The sequence below is a fragment of the Bubalus bubalis genome, chromosome 2, assembly GCF_019923935.1.
Source record: "Bubalus bubalis isolate 160015118507 breed Murrah chromosome 2, NDDB_SH_1, whole genome shotgun sequence".
Classification (NCBI taxonomy): Eukaryota; Metazoa; Chordata; class Mammalia; order Artiodactyla; family Bovidae; genus Bubalus; species Bubalus bubalis.
In genome coordinates this window covers 35649458-35669203 of record NC_059158.1, presented here as the reverse complement: position 1 = coordinate 35669203, position 19746 = coordinate 35649458, and the positions used below count along the sequence as shown (strand labels likewise).

General features: G+C 39.7%; 2 pseudogenes; one reads left to right on the top strand and one right to left on the bottom strand.

Annotated features, from left to right (window-relative positions):
- Positions 1–2626: 2626 nt before the first annotated feature.
- Positions 2627–2912, bottom strand: LOC123328067 (annotated as a pseudogene).
- A 2863-nt stretch (positions 2913–5775) lies between these two features.
- On the top strand, positions 5776–6580 carry LOC102395054 (annotated as a pseudogene).
- The last annotated feature ends 13166 nt before the right edge of the window (positions 6581–19746 follow it).

Here is a 19746-nt window from a genome sequence, read left to right as displayed (position 1 = left end):
AGAGCTGATCACTTAAATCAAACTGAAGTGAATAAAGTGCTTACTTATACTTTTCCTGTAATATTGATATTAAACAGAATTAATTTTAAACCTCAATTATTTTTGTTCCCACCTACAGTAATGTAAAGTCTTCCCCGGTGGCTCAGACAGTAAAGCGTCTGTCTACAATGCAGGAGACCTGGGTTCAATCCCTGGGTGGGGAAGATCCCCTGGAGAAGGAAATGGTAACCTACTCCAGTACTCTTGACTGGAACATCCCATGGGCGGAGGAGCTTGGTAGGCTGCAGCCCATGGGGTTGTGAAGAGTCGGATACGACTGAGCGACTTCACTTCACTTCACAGTAATGTAAGTTATCCAGAAAGCACTATATTTTAAAATGGCATTGAAACCAAATGAAAGGCATTGGTCATCAGTTCCTATCAAGATAGGTATCTTTGGGGGCTTTCCTAGTGGTACAGTGGTTAAGAGTCTGCCTTGCAATGCAGGGGACACTGGTTGATCCCTGTTCCAGGAAGATCCCATATGCTGTCGAGCAGCTAAGCCCATGTGGCATAACTACTTCGTCTGTGCTCTAGAGCCCTCAAGCCACAACTATTGAAGTCCATGCCCCTAAAGCCCGTGCTCCACAACAAGAGAAGCCACCACAACAGGAAGCCCAGGCACCGCAACTGAGAGTGGCCCCAGCTCACCACAACTAGACAAAGCCAGCACACAGCAATGAAGATCCAGAATGGCCAAAAATAGATACATAAATAAATGATAGGTATGGAGGAGCCTGGCAGGCCACAGGCCATGCAGTAGCAAAGAGTCAGACATGACTTAGCAACTAAACAACAACTTTTGTTTTAAGGATGGTAAGAATTAAACTGTAACAAGATGTTCTCCTCATTTTTAATTGGGTTGTTTGCTTTCCTACTATTGAGTTTTGAGAGTTTTTCTAGATACAAGTCCTTTGTTGGGTATATGATTTGAAAATACTTCCCCCCACATCTGTAGCTTTCCATTCTCTTGATGTCTTTCACAAAGAAAAAGGTTTTCATTTTAATAAAGTCCAATTTGTCCATTTTTTTCTTTTCTGGGTTGTGCTTTTGATATCAAGTCTAAGAAAGCTCCCTGATCCCAAGTCATGAACATTTCTACTCTGTTTTCTTGTGAAAGTTTTATAGTTTTACATTTTACATCTATGATCTATTTTTCAATGAAGTGTGAGATTGAGGTCAAGATTTTTTTGTCTTTAGCTTCTTGTGGCATACTTTTGCATTTGGATGTTCAGTTATTCCAACATCATATGTTGAATAGACTATCTTTTAACCATTGAATTGCTTTTTTACCTTTGTCAATAATTGACATTTTCTGACTCAGTTGTTTGATATAGACTGATCCATTGGTCTCTGCCTCTATCCCTCCACCAGCACCACAGCATCTTTTTTTTTTTTTTTTAACTTTACAATATTGTATTAGTTTTGCCAAATATCGAAATGAATCTGCCACAGGTATACATGTGTTCCCCATCCTGAACCCTCCTCCCTCCTCCCTCCCCATACCATCCCTCTGGGTCGTCCCAGTGCACCAGCCCCAAACATCCAGTATCGTGCATCAAACCTGGACTGGCAGCTCGTTTCATACATGATATTATACATGTTTCAATGCCATTCTCCCAAACCTTCCCACCCTCTCCCTCTCCAACAGAGTCCATAAGACTGTTGTATACATCAATGTCTCTTTTGCTATCTCGTACACAGGGTTATTGTTACCATCTTTCTAAATTCCATATATATGCGTTAGTATACTGTATTGGTGTTTTTCTTTCTGGCTTACTTCACTCTGTATAATAGGCTCCAGTTTCATCCACCTTATTAGAACAGCATCTTGATTATTCTTCCTTTATAGTAAGTTTTAAAATTGGGTAGACTGATTTCTCCTACTTGATCCTTCTTTTTCAAAATTGTGTTGGCTATTCTGTTCCCTTCCCCTTTCCAAATAAATGTAAGAACCAGCTTGTCTATATCTGCAGAAATCTTACTTTTGATTAGACTTTTGATTGGAATTGTATTAAATCTATTGATTTCTTGGAGAAAATTGGCATGTTCAACTAAATTGGATCTTCCAATCCATGAATCCAGTATGTTTCTCCATTTATTTATGTCCTTTGATAGCTTTCTTTAGTGTTTATAGTTGTCAGCATGCAGATCCTGAACAAGTTTTGTTAAATTTATATTTAAGTATTTCTCTTTTAAATTTTTTAAATGAAATATATTTTGAATTTTGATTTCTGAATTGTTTAAACATATAGAAATATAATCGTTTTGTGAATGAGCCTTATCTCTTATAGTTGTGCTAACTTCATTTTTTAAAAAAATTTTTTTATTTATTTATTTGGCTGCACAGGGTCTTTTGTGGCATGTGGGATCTAGTTCCCCCACCAGGGATCAAACCAAGGGCCTCAGCATTGAGAGCTCAGAGTCTTAGCCACTGGACCACCAGGGGAGTCCCTTCATTTGTTAATCTAAGAGTTTTTAGTAAATTACTTGGGATTTTCTATGTAGAAAATCATGTCATCTACAAATACACAATATTCTTTATTTTTTCTGTATCCAAAATGTGTTTATTGGGATGGTTTCCCATTCATCCTGATACAGGGTATTTTAAGTGCTGCTTCCATCTGAAGAAGCATCCTTCTGTAAGCCTTGCTTTTCCTCCTGTAGGCTGGCAGAGGACAATAGAGCAGCCAAACTATGATTTGTGCATGGCTAAAGATAGTGGTGATTTTATAGCATCCTGGGCATTTCACATCCATGAAATACAAATTGGAGCTCTGCATCAGGCACTTCTTCCTGTGTTTCCTCTTTTCCACTTCTGGAGAGGGATGAAGGTGATCCTTTGCGAAAGTCACGTTCTCATGGGGAGGTCGTCACTGCCAGAAAGGCCATATTTTCTTTCATATGCTTTTGTATGCCTTTTACTGCTACTTTCTCTGACTTATTGCACTGACTAGGACTTCCTGTATTACACTGAATAGGAGTGATGAAAGGACATCTTTGCTTTGTTCCTGATATTAGGGGAAAGCATTCAGTATTTCACCATTAAACATTACATTAACTGTAGGTATTTTGTAGATGGCCTTTATCGAATTAAGGAAATTTCCTTGTATTTCTATATCACTGAGAGTTTTTATCATGAATGGATGCTGGATGACTTCAAATGCTTTTTCTGCATTGTTGGATATACTCATGTCATTTTTCCTCTTTAGTTTTTTAATATGGTGAATTACACTGATTGATTTTTATATTTGGAGCCAGTCATGCATGTCTAGGATAAATCCCACTTGGTCATGGAGTAGTAGTCTTTTTATATATTGCTAGATTTGATTTTCTAGATTTTTGTTGTTGTTGTTGCTGTTTCAAGATTTTTGTGTACTGTTCATGAGAGATAGTGGTCTATAATTTTCTCTCCTTGTACTGTTTTTGTCTAGTTTTTTAGGTATCAAGGCAATTCTAGCCTCATAAAATGGGTTGGGAAGTGTTCCTTTCCCTTCCCTTCTGTTTGCTGGAAGAGATTGTATAGAAATAGTGCTATTTGTTTTTTTAAAGTTTGATAGAATTTACCAGTGAAGCCATTGGGCCTGAAAGTTTGTTTGTTTTTAAGGTTTTTAACCTGTGGATTCCATTTCTTTAATACATATGTTACCTATTTCTTCTTTGGGTGAGTTTTGGAGTTTTGTGGCTTTTAAGGAATTGGTCCATTTCATCTAAGTTTATATACATAGGGTTGTTTAGAGTACTTTTTTTTTTAACATCTCTGAGGTCTTTAATGACATCAGTAATTTGTGTCTTTTCTATTTTTTAATTGTTATTAATAGTATTTTGATTTCATTGATCTTTTCAAAGAACCAGCTTTTGATTTTACTGATTTTATCATTTTTCAGTTTTAAGTGGCTTTTTTTTTCTCGCTTTATTATTTCCTTCCTTCCACCTTCATTTGGCTTACTTTGCTTGTCTTGGTTTCTTAAGATGGATGCTTAGTCTGTTGATTTAAGACCTTTCTTCTAATATAAGCTAATTTATAATGCTATAAATTTCCCTTTAAGAACTGATTTAACTTCATTCCACAAAATTTTATGTGTTGTGTTTCATTTTTGTTCAAAAATATTTTATAAAATGCATGCATCCCAATGTTCATTGCAGCATTATTTACAATAGCCAAGACACAGAAACACCTAGATAACCACTGACAGATTAATGAATAAAGAAGATGTGGAATACTCAGTCATAAGAAAGAATGAAATAATGTCATTTGCAGCAACAAGGATGAACCTAGAGATTATCATAAGTGAAGTAATTAAGGCAGAGAAAGACAAATATCATATGGTATTGCTTATATGTGGCATCTTAACAAAAAAAGATAGAAATGAACATATTTATAAAACAGAGACTCACAGACATAGAAAACAAATTTATGGCTACCAAAAGAAAAGGGAGGAGGAATGAATTAGGAGGTTGGCATTAACATATATACACTACTATACATAAAATAGATAACCAACAAGGACCTACTCAATAGCACAGGGAACTATATTCAGTATCTTGTAATAACCTATAAGGGAAAAGAATCTGAAAAAGAATATAGTTGCTACCTCCCCGAGTTGCCTTCCATTAGACCACTATTCTCCTTCAGGAAACAGCAAACCTTCCTTTAATTTACTGACTAAAGAGTTAATATTTGGCCCATTAGGAAACCTACCGGACTGAGCTCCAGTGCTGTGATTGAAGACTATTCTGATTGGTCAAGGCCAGTGCCTACCGCTCATTAAATATTTGAAACATCATCTGTGCCAGTACCTTATGTTTGTACAGCATTTTTAGCTTATGAAAGATATTTACATATATTATCTTAGTTAAGTTTCATGCCAACTCTGGGCCATCAGTAGGAATTGTTATAGACATCATAAAATATTTTAATTATAGAATTAACACATATGAGTGTGGAAAATGAATTATTATTTGGGGACTCTCTGCTAGGAAAAATGATCACTTACCTGATGGCACCCCAGTCCAGTATTCTTGCCTGGAAAATCCCATGGACAGAGGAGCCTGGTAGGCTGCAGCCCATGGGGTCGCTATAAGTCGAACACGACTGAGCAACTTCACTTTCACTTTTCACTTTCATGCATTGGAGAAGGAAATGGCAACCCACTCCAGTGTTCTTGCCTGGAGAATCCCAGGGACAGGGGAGCCTGGTGGGCTGCCATCTATGGGGTTGCACAGAGTCGGACACAACTGAAGCGACTTAGCAGCAGCAGCAGCAAGATCACATGGTTATAGGAGTTGGGGTCTAAACTCCTAAAAGCTTCAAGAACAGTCATATCTTACGTGCTCGGGTTGAGGGAAGACGATTTCACTCAGCACTAGATAGATATCCAAAGGCAATTCCAGGAAGAAGGCACCAAGCTTGTACTGAGGGAAAAGTGGGGTATGGTTCACAGAGAGGAAGAGCAGGGATATTTTACTAAGGAACAGTGTGAAATGTGGCCCAGAATGTAGTAAAAGATCCTATTTCCATGATAATTTCAGGACACCCACTCTCAAGGGGTTGGAACTGAAATTCTCCAATGCAAATTCACAAAGAGCACCCAAGGCAAAGCCTACTTTGCTTGCTCAATTCTGGAGTGCCGTTGAGGGTGGCAGGAAATGCATTCTGAAGCTGCTGAAGCCGAATTACATTTATTGGGTCACTTTTTCTCCGTCACACTTGAGTCCCTCTAGATCGAGCAGTTGATGAGAAAGCAAGTGAAGAAGTCTGAAATATTATTCACAGCTCCTCAGCGGCTGTTAGCAAGTTCACAGAGGCTTATCCCAGGAGAGAATGGTACTCTAGACCACCATAGTCCTAAAGTTCTTTGTGTGTTTGTGTTCTGTCTGCAATAGCAATGGGACCAATTTCCTCACATCACACTCCTTAGGTCATTTAACAGCAGCATTGGACCATTCCTTAAGATGGCGCTGGGTGGCAAGATGGCGGTGCCAGTGTCCAAGAGGTCTCTGATGGCATCCTCAAGGCTGAACTGAACAAGCCTCTCACTTGGGTACTGGCCAAAGATGATGCCCCTGTTGAAGTCCGACTTCAACCAACCAGGACAGAAATCATTATCATGGTTCCCTGGACACAGAATGTTATTGGTGAGAAGGGCCAGCGGATTCAGGAATTAACTGCTGTGCTTCAGAAGAGATTTCGCTTCCCTGAGGGCCATGTAGAACTTTACAGGGGAAAGGCAGACAGGAGAGCTCCATGAGCCATTGCCCTGGCGGAGTCTGCAGCACACACTTCTAGGAGGGCTTGTTGGAGTGTGCTATGGGTCATCATGAAGAGTGGGGCCAAGGCTGCTAGGTTGTAGTGCCTGGGAAACTGAGGACAGAGGGTTAAATCCATGAAGTTACGGATGGACTGATGATCCACAGTGGAGACCCTGTTAACTCCTACGCAGACACCAGCTGGCTCCATATGCTGCTCAGACAGGGTGTGCTGGGCATCAAAGTGAAGATCATCCTGCCTCTAGACCCAAGTGGTAAGAGGGACCCTTAAGAAGCCCCTGCCCACCACTACCATCCCCACTCCAAAGAGAAGGGAGGGAAGCCATGGATGCCTGCTGTGCCCACAAGTACCCGCAGCATAACACGGTCATAACATGGTCTCTTCGGCAGCTGGATCTGGAGTCTGGATGTTGCTCTATAATAAAATCTTTTTTCTTTTTTTTTAAAAGTAGGGTTGGGGAATTCCCTGTCTGCCCAGTTGTTAGGACTCTGTACTCTGCCTGGGGGCAGATTCAGTCCCTGGTGGAGGAACTAAGATCTCACAAGCTGCATGGTGTGGGGGGGGGGGGGGGAAAGTAGGGTTGCCTCCAGGTTTCATGGAGCCTGAATCTTATATAATACAATACAATTTGGGGCCTTTTAAAAAAAGAAAACACAATTACAAACAGAAAATTAGCTATAGAACTTTGTAAAGAACTCTACAAGTGAAGGTCCAGGAGCTTTAACTTTATTAGCATCCCAGTGCTTAACAGATCTTATAAAAAGAGGGGAGATTATTCAGTTAAATAGCATAGGAGTATTTTTCACCTCTGCTTAACAGTAATTTTTAAAATTTGCTAAAAGAAAGGGAAACTACCCAAGGAATAGCATAGGAGGTTTTATTGTTTTGTTTGTTTGTTTGCTTTATGGACCTGTGCTTCCAGGCTGGGGTTTTTTTTTTTTTCTTTCCAGTACTTTTTAAACAGTTTTATTTAGATAAAATTGACATAAACTTGTATTTAAAGTATACAATATGCATTTTATAAAAGCATCAGTATAATCAAGATAGTGAATATATTCATCACCCTCAAAAGTTTCCTCATGTACCTCCCCCATCCAGGCCCTCCTTGTACCCCAGCACCTATTTTTTCATATATTTTAATCTGCTTTTGTAGTTGTTGAAGGCGGAAGGATAAATCTGGATCCTGTTGTTTTATCTTGTCTAAAAGTAGATGCCTTCAGGCTTTTTGTTTGGTCTGTTTTATTTTTGTGTTTGTGTGTGTGTGCTCAGTTGTGTCCAGCTCTTTGCTACCCCTTGGACGCTAGCTCACTAGGCTCCAATGTACATGGCATTTTCCAGGCAAGAATACTGGAGTGGGTTGCAGTTTCCTACTCCCAGGGGATCTTTCCCACCCAGGGATCAAACCTGCATCTCCTGTGCCTCCTATATTGTCAGGTGGATTCTTTACCACTGTACCACCTGGGAAGACTTTATTTTTACTGGAGTATAATTGTTTAACAATGTTGTGTTAGTTTATGATGTACAGCAGAGTGATATATGCATTGTGATATATATATGATATCCATATATCCCTTCTCTTTTGGAACTTCTCCCCACTCCCACGCTCTAGGTCATCACAGAGCACTGAATTGAGTTCCCTGTCCTGCACAGTAGATTCCCAGTAGCTATCTGTCCGCAGTTGTCACCGCAGCGCTGTTTACAATAGCCAGGACATGGAAACAAGCCAAACGTCCAACAACAGATGAATGGATAAAGTAAACGTGGTGCAGGCTTTTTTAACACAGAGAAAAATATAAACAACCCAAATATAAAGAAGTGAAGAGACACTCCTTTCGGGTAAGTATGGTTTTGAACAGAGAAACTAGAAGAACAATAATCCACGATGAACTCCTCAATCTTAATTCAGAGCAAAAGGGGAGGAGAACACACCCAGAAAGAGGTGTGTCCAGTCCATATGGGTCTTTCTTTACAAATTCACAAATGCGCTTTAGGGATGTAATCATCAAGGCAGAAATCAGGTAAAAGAAGCAAAAGACATTTTCTCCCATACCTGACTTGTCATGAACCCACAATGAAATTAATTTTGGTTTCAGTTTATGTGTCTTGGGTATGAGCCACTATTGTGTGGCTGGATGTGTACTCGTGCCAGAGTGCAGTTTCTGTATGAATTCAGTAAATCTTCAATTCTTCATAGTGTTCACTGAGCACCTGTACATACCCTGGGGATTTGCAAAGACCCTTGAATCCTTCCTTGCCCTCCGCTTAGCCTCTGGCACGTTTATCATCCAAGGCTGGGCCCAAACGCTTCTTCTAGGTTCACTCAACCTAGTCATTTTTTCCTTCCAAAGTACTTGCCAACTGTACTTTTAGTTCTCAGTGAACACTGTTTCCTGAATACCTTGTCTTATTATGAAATGTTTTTCCAATGTATGTATGAACAAGAGCATAAATCTCTTGAAGGCAAGTCTATATCCGTATTACTTCGTAGAAGCTCCACCCACATCACAGAGCCTAACACAATTTGATATATATTTATTTTATTTTAATATCCTTATTATGTAATTAATACTTGTCCTTGATGGAAATGTTCATTATGGAAATGTTAGATGATGCAGATAAGCAAAAAGATTTAAAAATTAACCATAATTCCAATATTGGAGAGTAACTACTACTGATATTGTGTATAAGGTGTACACCAAATAGGATGTATGCTGCTGCTACTGCTGCTAAGTCACTTCAGTCGTGTCCGACTCTGTGCGACCCCATAGACGGCAGCCCACCAGGCTCCGCCGTCCCTGGGATTCTCCAGGCAAGAATAGTGGAGTGGGTTGCCATTTCCTTCTCCAATGCATGAAAGTGAAAAGTGAAAGTGAAGTCGCTCAGTCGTGTCCGACTCTTAGCGACCCCATGGACTGCAGCCTACCAGGCTCCTCCATCCATGGGATTTTCCAGGCAAGAGTACTGGAGTGGGGTGTCATTGCCTTCTCTGAATAGGATGTATAGAGGAGCTAAAATTTTAATGGAATAAATTGAAATATACACAGCCACAAGTAAGATGGGGTTACAGGGATGCAGTGACATTTCTTGAGAAGCCAGGAAAATGATGTATCACTTGTGACCCAGAGCAGGTAGCATAACTGTGCCTTTAGAGACTTGGCCGAACACGTGATCCAGAAAATACTTCTCCCGTCACTTCTTGGAATTCTTATAGCAGGAATAAAGTCCTCTCGCGATAGTATTCAAACAATGTCAGGAGACATGAGGTCCCCAAACCCACAACATCATCTGGGAACTTGCTAGAAATGCAAATTCTCAAGGCCCATCCCAGACCTACTGAATCAGAAATCCTGGTGGGCCCAGCAGTGTGTGTTTTAACAAGCCTTCTAGGTGATTCTGACGCACAATAAAGTTAGAGAACCACAATCTAAGATGGGGGGGGTGTATCTTGTTCATTATTGAGTTCTCTGTCCCAGAAGGTCAGAAAGAATTTGCTAAATCAAGAATACAAACACCCCTAGAGATGCATCACTTGTTAACATTATTTTTATTATGGCATATTTCTCATCAAAATATATAAAAGATATAATGAGTACCCAGTATATCCAGCACTATCTATAGCAAATTAAATCTTAACAGTTGGCCACATTTCCTTCAGATATTTTTTTGGAGAACAAAAGCATTGCAGATTCAACTGAGAGCTTTCTGCATGTCCTCTTTCCAATCTCATTCTTCTTTCTACTTCTTCAGAAATAACCAAGATCATGAATCATTAATCATTCTTGTACATGTTTTATGCTTTAACTGCATATTCATGTATCTGTAAACAATATATGGCACTATTTTGCAGGTTTTAAAACTATTTAAATGGTGTCACACTCTACATACCCTGCAATTAGCTTTTCTGAATTGTTTTTAAGATTTATTACTGTGCAGACCCAAAGCTGTGATTCATCATTGTAATTGCTGTGTAATATTCCCTTCTATGAATACCTGATGATATATGAATCTGATCTTCCATTAATGACATTTAAATGTCTCCAGTTGATTTAGTTTTTCACTATTAAAAGTAATGCTGCCACAAACATATATATCTTCTGGTGCAATCAAATTGCTTCTCTAAGGTACAGACCAAAGAGTCGATTTTGTGGGATGTAGGAATCAGAGAATTTCCAATATTAATAGATAAATTGCTCCCCAAAGTGGCTGTACCAATTTCAATACCCTTTTCCAACATTTGATATCATTGAAGTTTTAGATTTTTGCCAACCTGATGAGTATGAAATAATATTTCATTTTTATTATAAATTTCTCACTACCTTAATTTCTAGCGAGGTTCAGCACCTCTTCATATTCTCATAAGCCATTTGGATTTGAGAGATGTACAATTAACACATATTTACATGAAAGATATAAATCCCTAACATCATCTGTACTTTTTTTAAAAATTAACTTTTGGCTGCACTGGGTCTAGTTGCTTCTTGCAGGCTTCCTCTAGCTGTGGCGAGCAGGGGCCATTCTCTGTTGCAGTGCGCAGGCTTCTCTTTGCAGTGAGTTCTCTTATTGCAGAGGACGAGCTCCAGGGCCCACGGTCTTCAGCAGTTGCAGCACGTGAGCTCAGTAATTGTGGCACTTGGGCTCAGTTGCCCGGTGGCATGTAGGATCTTCCCGGACTAGGGATCAAACCATGTCCCCTACCTTGGCAGACAGATTCCTAACCACAAGGGAAGTCCTCATCTATGCTTCTGAAAGAGTATACTAGCTTGAAAGGGAAGAGAAAGCGGAAATCCCTGCCAGATGGGAGAAGATGGAATGAGAAGGTAGAGGTATCATTTGCCATCCTTAAGGTCCTTTCCAGGGCTGGTCCTGGCTGATTGTCACATCAGCTGTGTTTCCTTCCCCCTAGAGCTGCAGTCCCTAGGAGAGGCTGAGGGAAAGTGGAGTTGTAGTTCTCCTCTTCATCGAGGAAGGACTTTTCTGGTCCTGAGTTTTTTCAGCCTTCTTGGACTCAAGACTAGTTAACCCAGTGATTGTCAATGAGAGAAGAAAATCCCTAGTCAGGTGTGTTGTGGAAATCGGGGGGGATTTTTTATTATCACAATGATTAGGAGACTGGTATTACTGGCATTAGTAGATTAGGACCAGGGGTGCTATACCTCCTTCCACATACGACACAGTCCCACCCAACAAACAATTTCCATGGACACTCCAGACCACTTTCAAAAGCCCATTTATATGGGTGGAAAGCCTGTTCCAATGATCAAACCTAGCACCTAACTCTGTTTTCCACATAATCACAAAGTGTACTGTCGTGGGTTTACACTGACTTTTCCAGGAATGTAGACTGCAGTTTAAACTAAGAGAAGATTCTAACTTTGTTTTATTCAGCATCTGACAACTTTATTATATTTTGTATTATAGTTAAGCCTACGCATTTTATATAGCTTTATGATAAACAGCTCTTCTTTTCTTTCTCCTTTGTATGTGGGCATTATAATTATTTAAAACTTCTCAGTGTAGAATGATCATATTACCTATGAATTTCATTTTGGTATTGAAAAAGGACCTTCCGAAATGTTTATTGAGAACCAGTGCACTAATGGTTCCTTGATAAGGAAAGTTAGGCTAAGAGAGTGAAAAAAATATCCTAACTTACCCCAAGATGCCACGGTTGGTAACTGGGAGAACTACAAGACCCCTGTAGGATGATGAATCTTAAACACTTCCAAAACCAGTGGGTAAAAAAAAAACATTGGTCCAAATCTTTAAATGGGAAATTCTATCAGAGAGGATCTTATAACTAAAAAGGAAGTATATAGTGAAGTCTATCCCAGAGTAGACTTAAGGGAAATAATTTCAGAGGATCACCTTATAAATAGGACTTAAAAGAACAATCTTGTGCCACTAGGACCTCTGCAGGGGGTTGTTTAGCTGTGCCCTAGCTGAAGGGGCAAATGGAGTTGAGTTCCAGCCAGCAGTCTCTTCACTAAGCTGTGTGCCCATGTGAAGGGTCTACTTTTTATTTATTTATTTGTGACCATGACTCAGGGCATGCGGGATCTTAGTTCCTCGACCAGAGATCTATCCCACGCCCGGTACATTGGAAGGGCTGAGTCTTAACTACTAGGCCACCAGGGAAGTCCCAAGGGTTTACCTTTTAAAAATTTGCACAAAGGAGATTATTCACACACAGTCCCATGTGCAATCAACACCATCTCTGCTGCTTCACACTATAAAAATCAGCTAGGTTTCATCCTCAGATCTAAACTATCATCGCTAGCAATATATTCTTCATAACAATATTCCACTGATCTAGAACAAAAGCAATTTAAAAGCCTCGGGCTGTTTGTTATAATGGAATTTTCCTGATGTGAAAAAGTAAGCATTACTGTTGTATTATTAATGGAGTTTTATTCTCTTTTCCACCAAGTTGACAGTTTTAGGATCATGTTGGTACGATTTACTCTACTAAATGATTAGAATACTTCTGTGTCACATTTCTATCTTCCTTTTCTAAATTGGAAATATTTGTATTCTTGCTCTAAAGTCCAACATTTAATGAGATTTGAAGTTGTTTGCTTTGTGTTGAATGGGATTAACCCCCCGCCAGAGCCTACTCTCAAGTCTTTGTGTTGGGGAGGCCTTGGTTATGTGGGCAAATGGATGGTTATTCTCAGCAATAAAAATGAGCAAATAACATGAAAGCGCCCATACCTCAAAAAGCAGAAGAGTGACCTCTGTTTGACCTTGAGGTCTGTGCGCTGAAGAGAAAAGTTCTTTAACAGACAAAACAAGCTTCGAGCCAGAGAGAAAGAAGAAGATTGCTTACTTTCTGATTACTTTTGTTTAAACCAACCTCCTTTCTAGTTTATAATCCTTTATGGGAGCATATTAAGAAGAGGCGGTTTAAGGTCTGTTTGGAGTAGAGGAGAATTGTGAAATAAACAATTAATATTTAGGAAAGAGACCCAGAACCTTCTATTTGTTGGGTTTTTTCCTTCCCCTATTTAATGACTATTAGCCTTTGGCTATGGTCTCAGGCATCCCATGTGTTTCTTTTGATTGCTGCTGTGATACATTCATTCACTGGTTACACTCCATGTGTTATTTTGGACAATCCAAAAACTAGGGGAACTCATTGGAGTAAATAATGCAATTGTTTCTACTGGCATGAGTTGTTTATGGCATACAGGATTGTCAATTCCAGTAACAGGGAAGCAAATTCAGTAGTCATGTTTTGTCCTGGCTAAGTGGTCTTGGAACTTTTGCTTTAAGGAATTAAAAAAAATATCAGTCCTATTCCTTCATTTTTCAGCCAAAGACTCCATTACATGGAAGCTTAACGTTTGGTCTCTGTTGCTCCTGCCCCGAGGCTGATCTGCATTGTCCAGCTTCTAGGCTTCTGCTCAGGTCAATGCCTCCTGCTGGGGTGCCCTCCCAAGCTTTTGTGCCTATTGAATCCTTCTTATCTTCAAAGGGGAGTTCAAATCTCAGTCCTTCCAAGAAGCCTTGACACCTACTCTTCCTCCTCCGAATTTTGGCAACCCATGGCTTGGTCCTTCCCAACAGACTATTCATTGTCTTTTCAAGCCTACAGGTTCTTATCTCTCCAAGTTGATTTTAACTTCCTACAGCAGAAATTGTCAATTGCCACCCCATATCCATTCAATACCCCACTTTTCAGTAATAGAGGTACACTGCCATCCTCTATTAGAGTAGAACTTTCTAATAGAAATTGGTCTCTCTGGGGCTTTCCTGGCAGTCCAGTGGTTAAGAATCCGCCTGGCAATGCTGGGGACACAGGTTCCACTCCTGATCCGGGAAGACATACCACAGGGCAACTCAGCCTGTGAGCCACAACTACTGAAGCCCACGCACTCTAGAGCCTGTGCTCCTCAGCAAGAGAAGCCACCGCAATGCGAAGCCCATGTACCATAACTAGAGAATAGCCCCTTCTCTCCACAACTAGAGAATGCCCTCACACAGCAATGAAGACCTAGCACTTCCAAAAAATAAAAATAAATAATTTTTTTTTTAAGAAATTACCCTCTCCAGCCTCCCTTTACATGGTAAAGTATGGTCATGTGACTAAATTCTGATGAATGAGATATTAAGAGAAAAGTTTTCTGGAACTTACAGGAAGACAGATAAAGGAGAACAAATTCAGATGGGAGCTGAACATTTTGTCCTTTCCTCCTTCCAGCTTCCTGCCGCCTGGGGTGAAGAGGGGATAGCTAAAGCTAAGAAAGCCATCTTGAATAATGTAATTTGCAGCAATATGCAGTGACCTAGAGACTATCGTACTGAGTGAAGTAAGTCAGACAGAGAAGGAGAAATATTGTATGACATCTCTTATATGTGGAATCTAAAAAGAAATGATACAAATGAACTTATTTACAAAACAAAAGCAGACTCCCAGACCAGAGAAGGAACTTACGGTTGCTGGGAGAAGGGATTGTTAGGGAGTTTGGGATGGACATGTACACACTGTTATATTTAAAATGGACAACCAACAAGAACCTACTGTATAACACAGAGAACTCTGTTAAATGTTATGTGGCAATCTGGATGGAAAGGGAGTTTGGGGGAGAATGGATACATGTATATGTATGGCTGAATCCCTTTGCTGTCCACCTGAAACTATCACAACATTGTTAATTGACTATACTCCAATAAAAAGTTAAAAAAAGAGAAAGCCATCTTGGATCATGCAATGACCTTCATTATGGATACCAGTTAAGGATGATGAAATAGAAAGAAAGAAGGAGGCCAGAGTCCAAAGACTGTGAAACCACTAGTCCAACCCTGGCTTATCTCCCCTAGACTTCTTTTCTGGAAAAGGATCAATCTTTTTATGTTTCAGTCATTGTTGTTCACTACAGCCAAATGTACTTCTTCTCTCATCCAGCTTCTTACGAGCAAATCAGCTTTTTAATTATTGTATCACCAGCAGTGCCTGACACAGTACATGATAAATTCTGAACAGTTCAGTTCAGTTCAGTTTAGTCAGTCAGTCATGTCCGACTCTTTGTGATCCCATGGACTGCAGCACGCCAGGCCTCCCTGTCCATCACCAACTCCTGGAGTCTACCCAAACTCATGTCCGTTGAGTTGGTGAGGCCATCCAACCTTTGTCGTCCCCTTCTCTTCCTGCCCTCAATCTTTCCCAGCATTAGGGTCTTTTCAAATAAGTCAGCTCTTCACATCAGGTGGCCAAAGTATTGGAGTTTCAGCTTCAACATTTGTCTTTCCAATGAACACTCAGGACTGATCTCCTTTAGGATGGACTGGTTGAATCTCCTTGCCGTCCAAGGACTCGCAAGAGTCTTCTCCAACACCACAGTTCAAAAGCATCAATTCTTTGGTGCTCAGCTTTCTTCACAGTCCAACTCTCACATCCATACACAACTACTGGAAAAACCATAGCCTTGACTTGACGGACCTTTGTTGGCAAAGTAATGTCTCTGTTTTTAATATGCTGTCTAGATTGGTCATAACTTTCCTTCCAAGGAGTAAGTATCTTTTAATTTCATGGCTGCAATCACCATCTGCAGTGATTTTGGAGCCCCCCAAAATAAAGTCTGACACTGTTTCCCCACCTATTTGCCATGAAGTGATGGGACTGGATGCCATGATCTTAGTTTTCTGAATGTTGAACTTTAAGCCAACTTTTTCACTCTCCTCTTTCACTTTCATCAAGAGGCTTTTGAGTTCCTCTTCACTTTCTGCCATAAGGGTGGTGTCATCTGCATATCTGAGGTTATTGATATTTCTCCCGGCAATCTTGATTCCAGCTTGTGCTTCTTCCAACCCAGCGTTTCTCATGATGTACTCTGCATAGAAATTAAATAAGCAGGGTGACAATATACAGCCTTGATATACTCCTTTTCCTATTTGGAACCAGTCTGTTGGTCCATGTCCAGTTCCAACTATTGCTTCCTGACATGCATAGAGGTTTCTCAAGAGGCAGGTCAGGTGGTCTGGTATTCCCATCTCTTTCAGAATTTTCCACAGTTTATTGTGATCCACACAGTCAAAGGCTTTGACACAGTCAATAAAGCAGAAATAGATGTTTTTCTGGAACTCTCTTGCTTTTTTGATGATCCAGCAGATGTTGGCAATTTGATCTCTGGTTCCTCTGCCTTTTCTAAAACCAGCATCTAGAAAAACATCTGGAAGTTCATGGTTCATGTATTGCTGAAGCCTGGCTTGGAGAATTTTGAGCATTACTTTACTAGTGTGTGAGATGAGTGCAATTGTGTGGTAGTTTGAGCATTCTTTGGAATTGCCTTTCCTTGGGATTGGAATGAAAACTGACTTTTTCCATGGCTACTGCTGAGTTTTCCAAATTTGCTGACATATTGAATGCAGCACTTTCACAGCATCATCTTTTAGGATTTGAAATAGCTCAACTGGAATTTCATCACCTCCACTAACTTTGTTTGTAGCGAGCGATGCTTCCTAAGGCTCACTGGACTTCACATTCCAGGATGTCTGGCTGTAGGTGAGTGATCACACCTTCATGATTATCTGGGTCATGAAGATCTTTTTTGTATAGTTCTTCTGTGCATTCTTGCCACCTCTTCTTAATATCTTCTGCTTCTGTAGGGTCCATACCATTTCTGGCCTTTATTGTACTCATCTTTGCATGAAATGTTCCCTTGGTATCTCTAATTTTCTTGAAGAGATCTCTAGTCTTTCCCATTCTGTTGTTTTCCTCTATTTCTTTGCATTGATTGCTGAGGAAGGCTTTCTTATCTCTCCTTACTATTATTTGGAACTCTGCATTCAAATGGGTATGTCTTTCCTTTTCTCCTTTGCTTTTCATTACTCTTTTCGCAGCTATTTGTAAGGCCTCCTCAGACGCTATTTTCTTCCTGACTCATTTTAACAGTTTTTCATCATCATTAATATTACAATTTCTGTTTTTCAAATCATGCCCATTAATATTATGCTCCAATTTCAAAAGTTGATATTGTTTCCACTGCATAAAGTTTTTTATCCTTACAGATGAAGTCATTTAAGAAATAGAAGAGATAGCAGGGAGGAAAGGGAGAAGGCCATTATTAGATAACAGAGAGAAGGAGGCAAATTCACCCTATGACCCAGAGGAGCCCATATAAAAGATGTTTTCATGGGTTTAATTTCATCTGGTTAATTTTGCTCCATTTCAGGCAAAGGAGAAACAAGGCATTTATATGCCTGTACCATTCTCTGAAGCCCCATCTTCTTTCATTTATTTGAACTTCTGATAATGAGGTCATCTGTGATCTATGATATGGACCCCAGTCACTTAGCAGGAAGAAGTTTTGAACCATGTTATCCAATATGTCAGTCAGAACTTGGTCAAGAAATAAAAGTCATTCCAGGTATTACATGATGCTCAATATCGCTCATTATTAGAGAAATGCAAAACAAAACCACAATGAAGTATCATTTCACACTGGTCAGAATGGCCATCACCAAAAAGTCTACAAGAGTAAACGCTGGAGAGGGTGTGGAGAAAAGGGAGCCCACCTATACTGTTAGTGGGAATGCAAACTGATACAGCCACTATGGAGAACAGCACGCCTTTTGCTTCTCTTCTTTTCTCAGCTATTTGTAAGGCCTTCTCAGACAACCATTTTGCCTTTTTGCATTTCTTTTCCTTGGGGATGGTCTTGTTCCCTGCCTCCTGTACAATGCCATGAACCTCTGTGCGTAGTTCTTCAGGCACTCTGTCTAACATATCTAATCCCTTGAATCTATTGGTCACTTCCACTGTATAATCGTTAGGGTATGATTTAGGTCATACCTGAATGGTCTAGTGGTTTTCCCTACTTTCTTCAATTTAAATCTGAATTTGGCAATAAGGAGTTATTGCCCTATTATTTCCTACAACATCGATGGTGCCAACCCTCTTTTTTTAAATTGGAGTATAGCTGCTTTACAATGTTGTGTTAATTTGTGCTGTACATCAAAAAGCCAATCAGCCACACGTATGCACACATCCCCTCTTTTAGATTTCCTTCCCATTTACATCACTACAGGGCACTGAGTAAAGTTCCCCGTGCCATATAGTCGGTTCTCGTTTGTTATCTATTTACAAGGGCTGCCAATCTTGAATAAAATTTTATTTATAAACACCCTTCCCTTGCCTTTCTCCTGAATATAATAATTCTTAGGAATAAATGGAGGACAAATTCTCTTCCAAAGCTATACAGACTATATGGCAAATCATAGCTTTGCTATTTTAAGGAAAAAGGAGTTAAAACTCAAGCTTATAATTTTTCTTTCCATTTACCATTCCCATGCTCTATTTATGTGCCTTGGGGGCAAAATAAAATGGAAAGCTTAAAATTTATCTGTGCTCTTGAATTTTAAATATGTAAAAACCCAGAACTAGAAAAGGATCTTGAAAGAGTATCTGATTTTGTACTCTTCCTTCACATAGATGAATAACTAAACCATAAAAAACATGTTTCAGTCCATTCCATTCATAAAGTCCCTAGGAATCAAGAAATACATTGATATCTCAGATAGTCTTGTCCAGAATTTAAAAGTTCTCTTTCATATTTGACCAGAGTATCTACACCTCCAGCTCCATAACTGCACTAGAAAGGTCCCTTAGAAGAATATCACCAATACATGAATCTTTTTATTAGAAGCCCAGTTACATGTAGTGAAGTGGCAGGCACTATGGAAGGAGAATTTCTGTCTCCATCTTGCTATAATTTTTCACTGAACATGAACAGGCACAACTGCACACAAATGGTGGAGGGTTTTTTTATGTTTTTGTTTTAAATCAAATCAATACCTAAGTGGACAAGGAGACTGTCTTACATAAGAAGCCTTCCTCCCACTGGCCAGATAATGAATTCTGTCCAGGAAATTCATTTACAGAGGATAGCAACTTTCTGTAAAATAAAGGAATAATTTTTCTAGGAAAATATTCCCCCAAAGGGAGAAGGATTGATGAAAAATTGGGTTGAAAGCCAATCTATTTGAAACCCATATTTAAAACTTGGTCATTCATCCTCTTTATACCCAAATAATTATACCCATAATTATGATTCAAGCCCCTAGCAAACTCCTTGCTATAAATAACCACACACATCCCTCAACATGTTTGAGAAGCTCCTCTATAGTCCACATCATGATTCACCCTTCTCCTGGACCCAGCTTTCTTCGGCTGACTGATATTGCTAACCGTCTTCGTTGAGAAGTTAGGGATTCCACTTTTCCTTCTAATTCATTGCTCCAAGCCTGGGCACCAAATCTTTCCTAATTTCTCCCAGCAGCATTGAGACCAAGATAATAACATTAATAACACCTACTGGAGGCAATTCCCTGGAGGTCCAGTGGTTAGGATTCCATGTTTCCATTGCAGGGGGCACAGGTTCAATAACTATAGATAATACCCTAACACCTTGAGTTTTTGTTTCATCAACCACATTTTT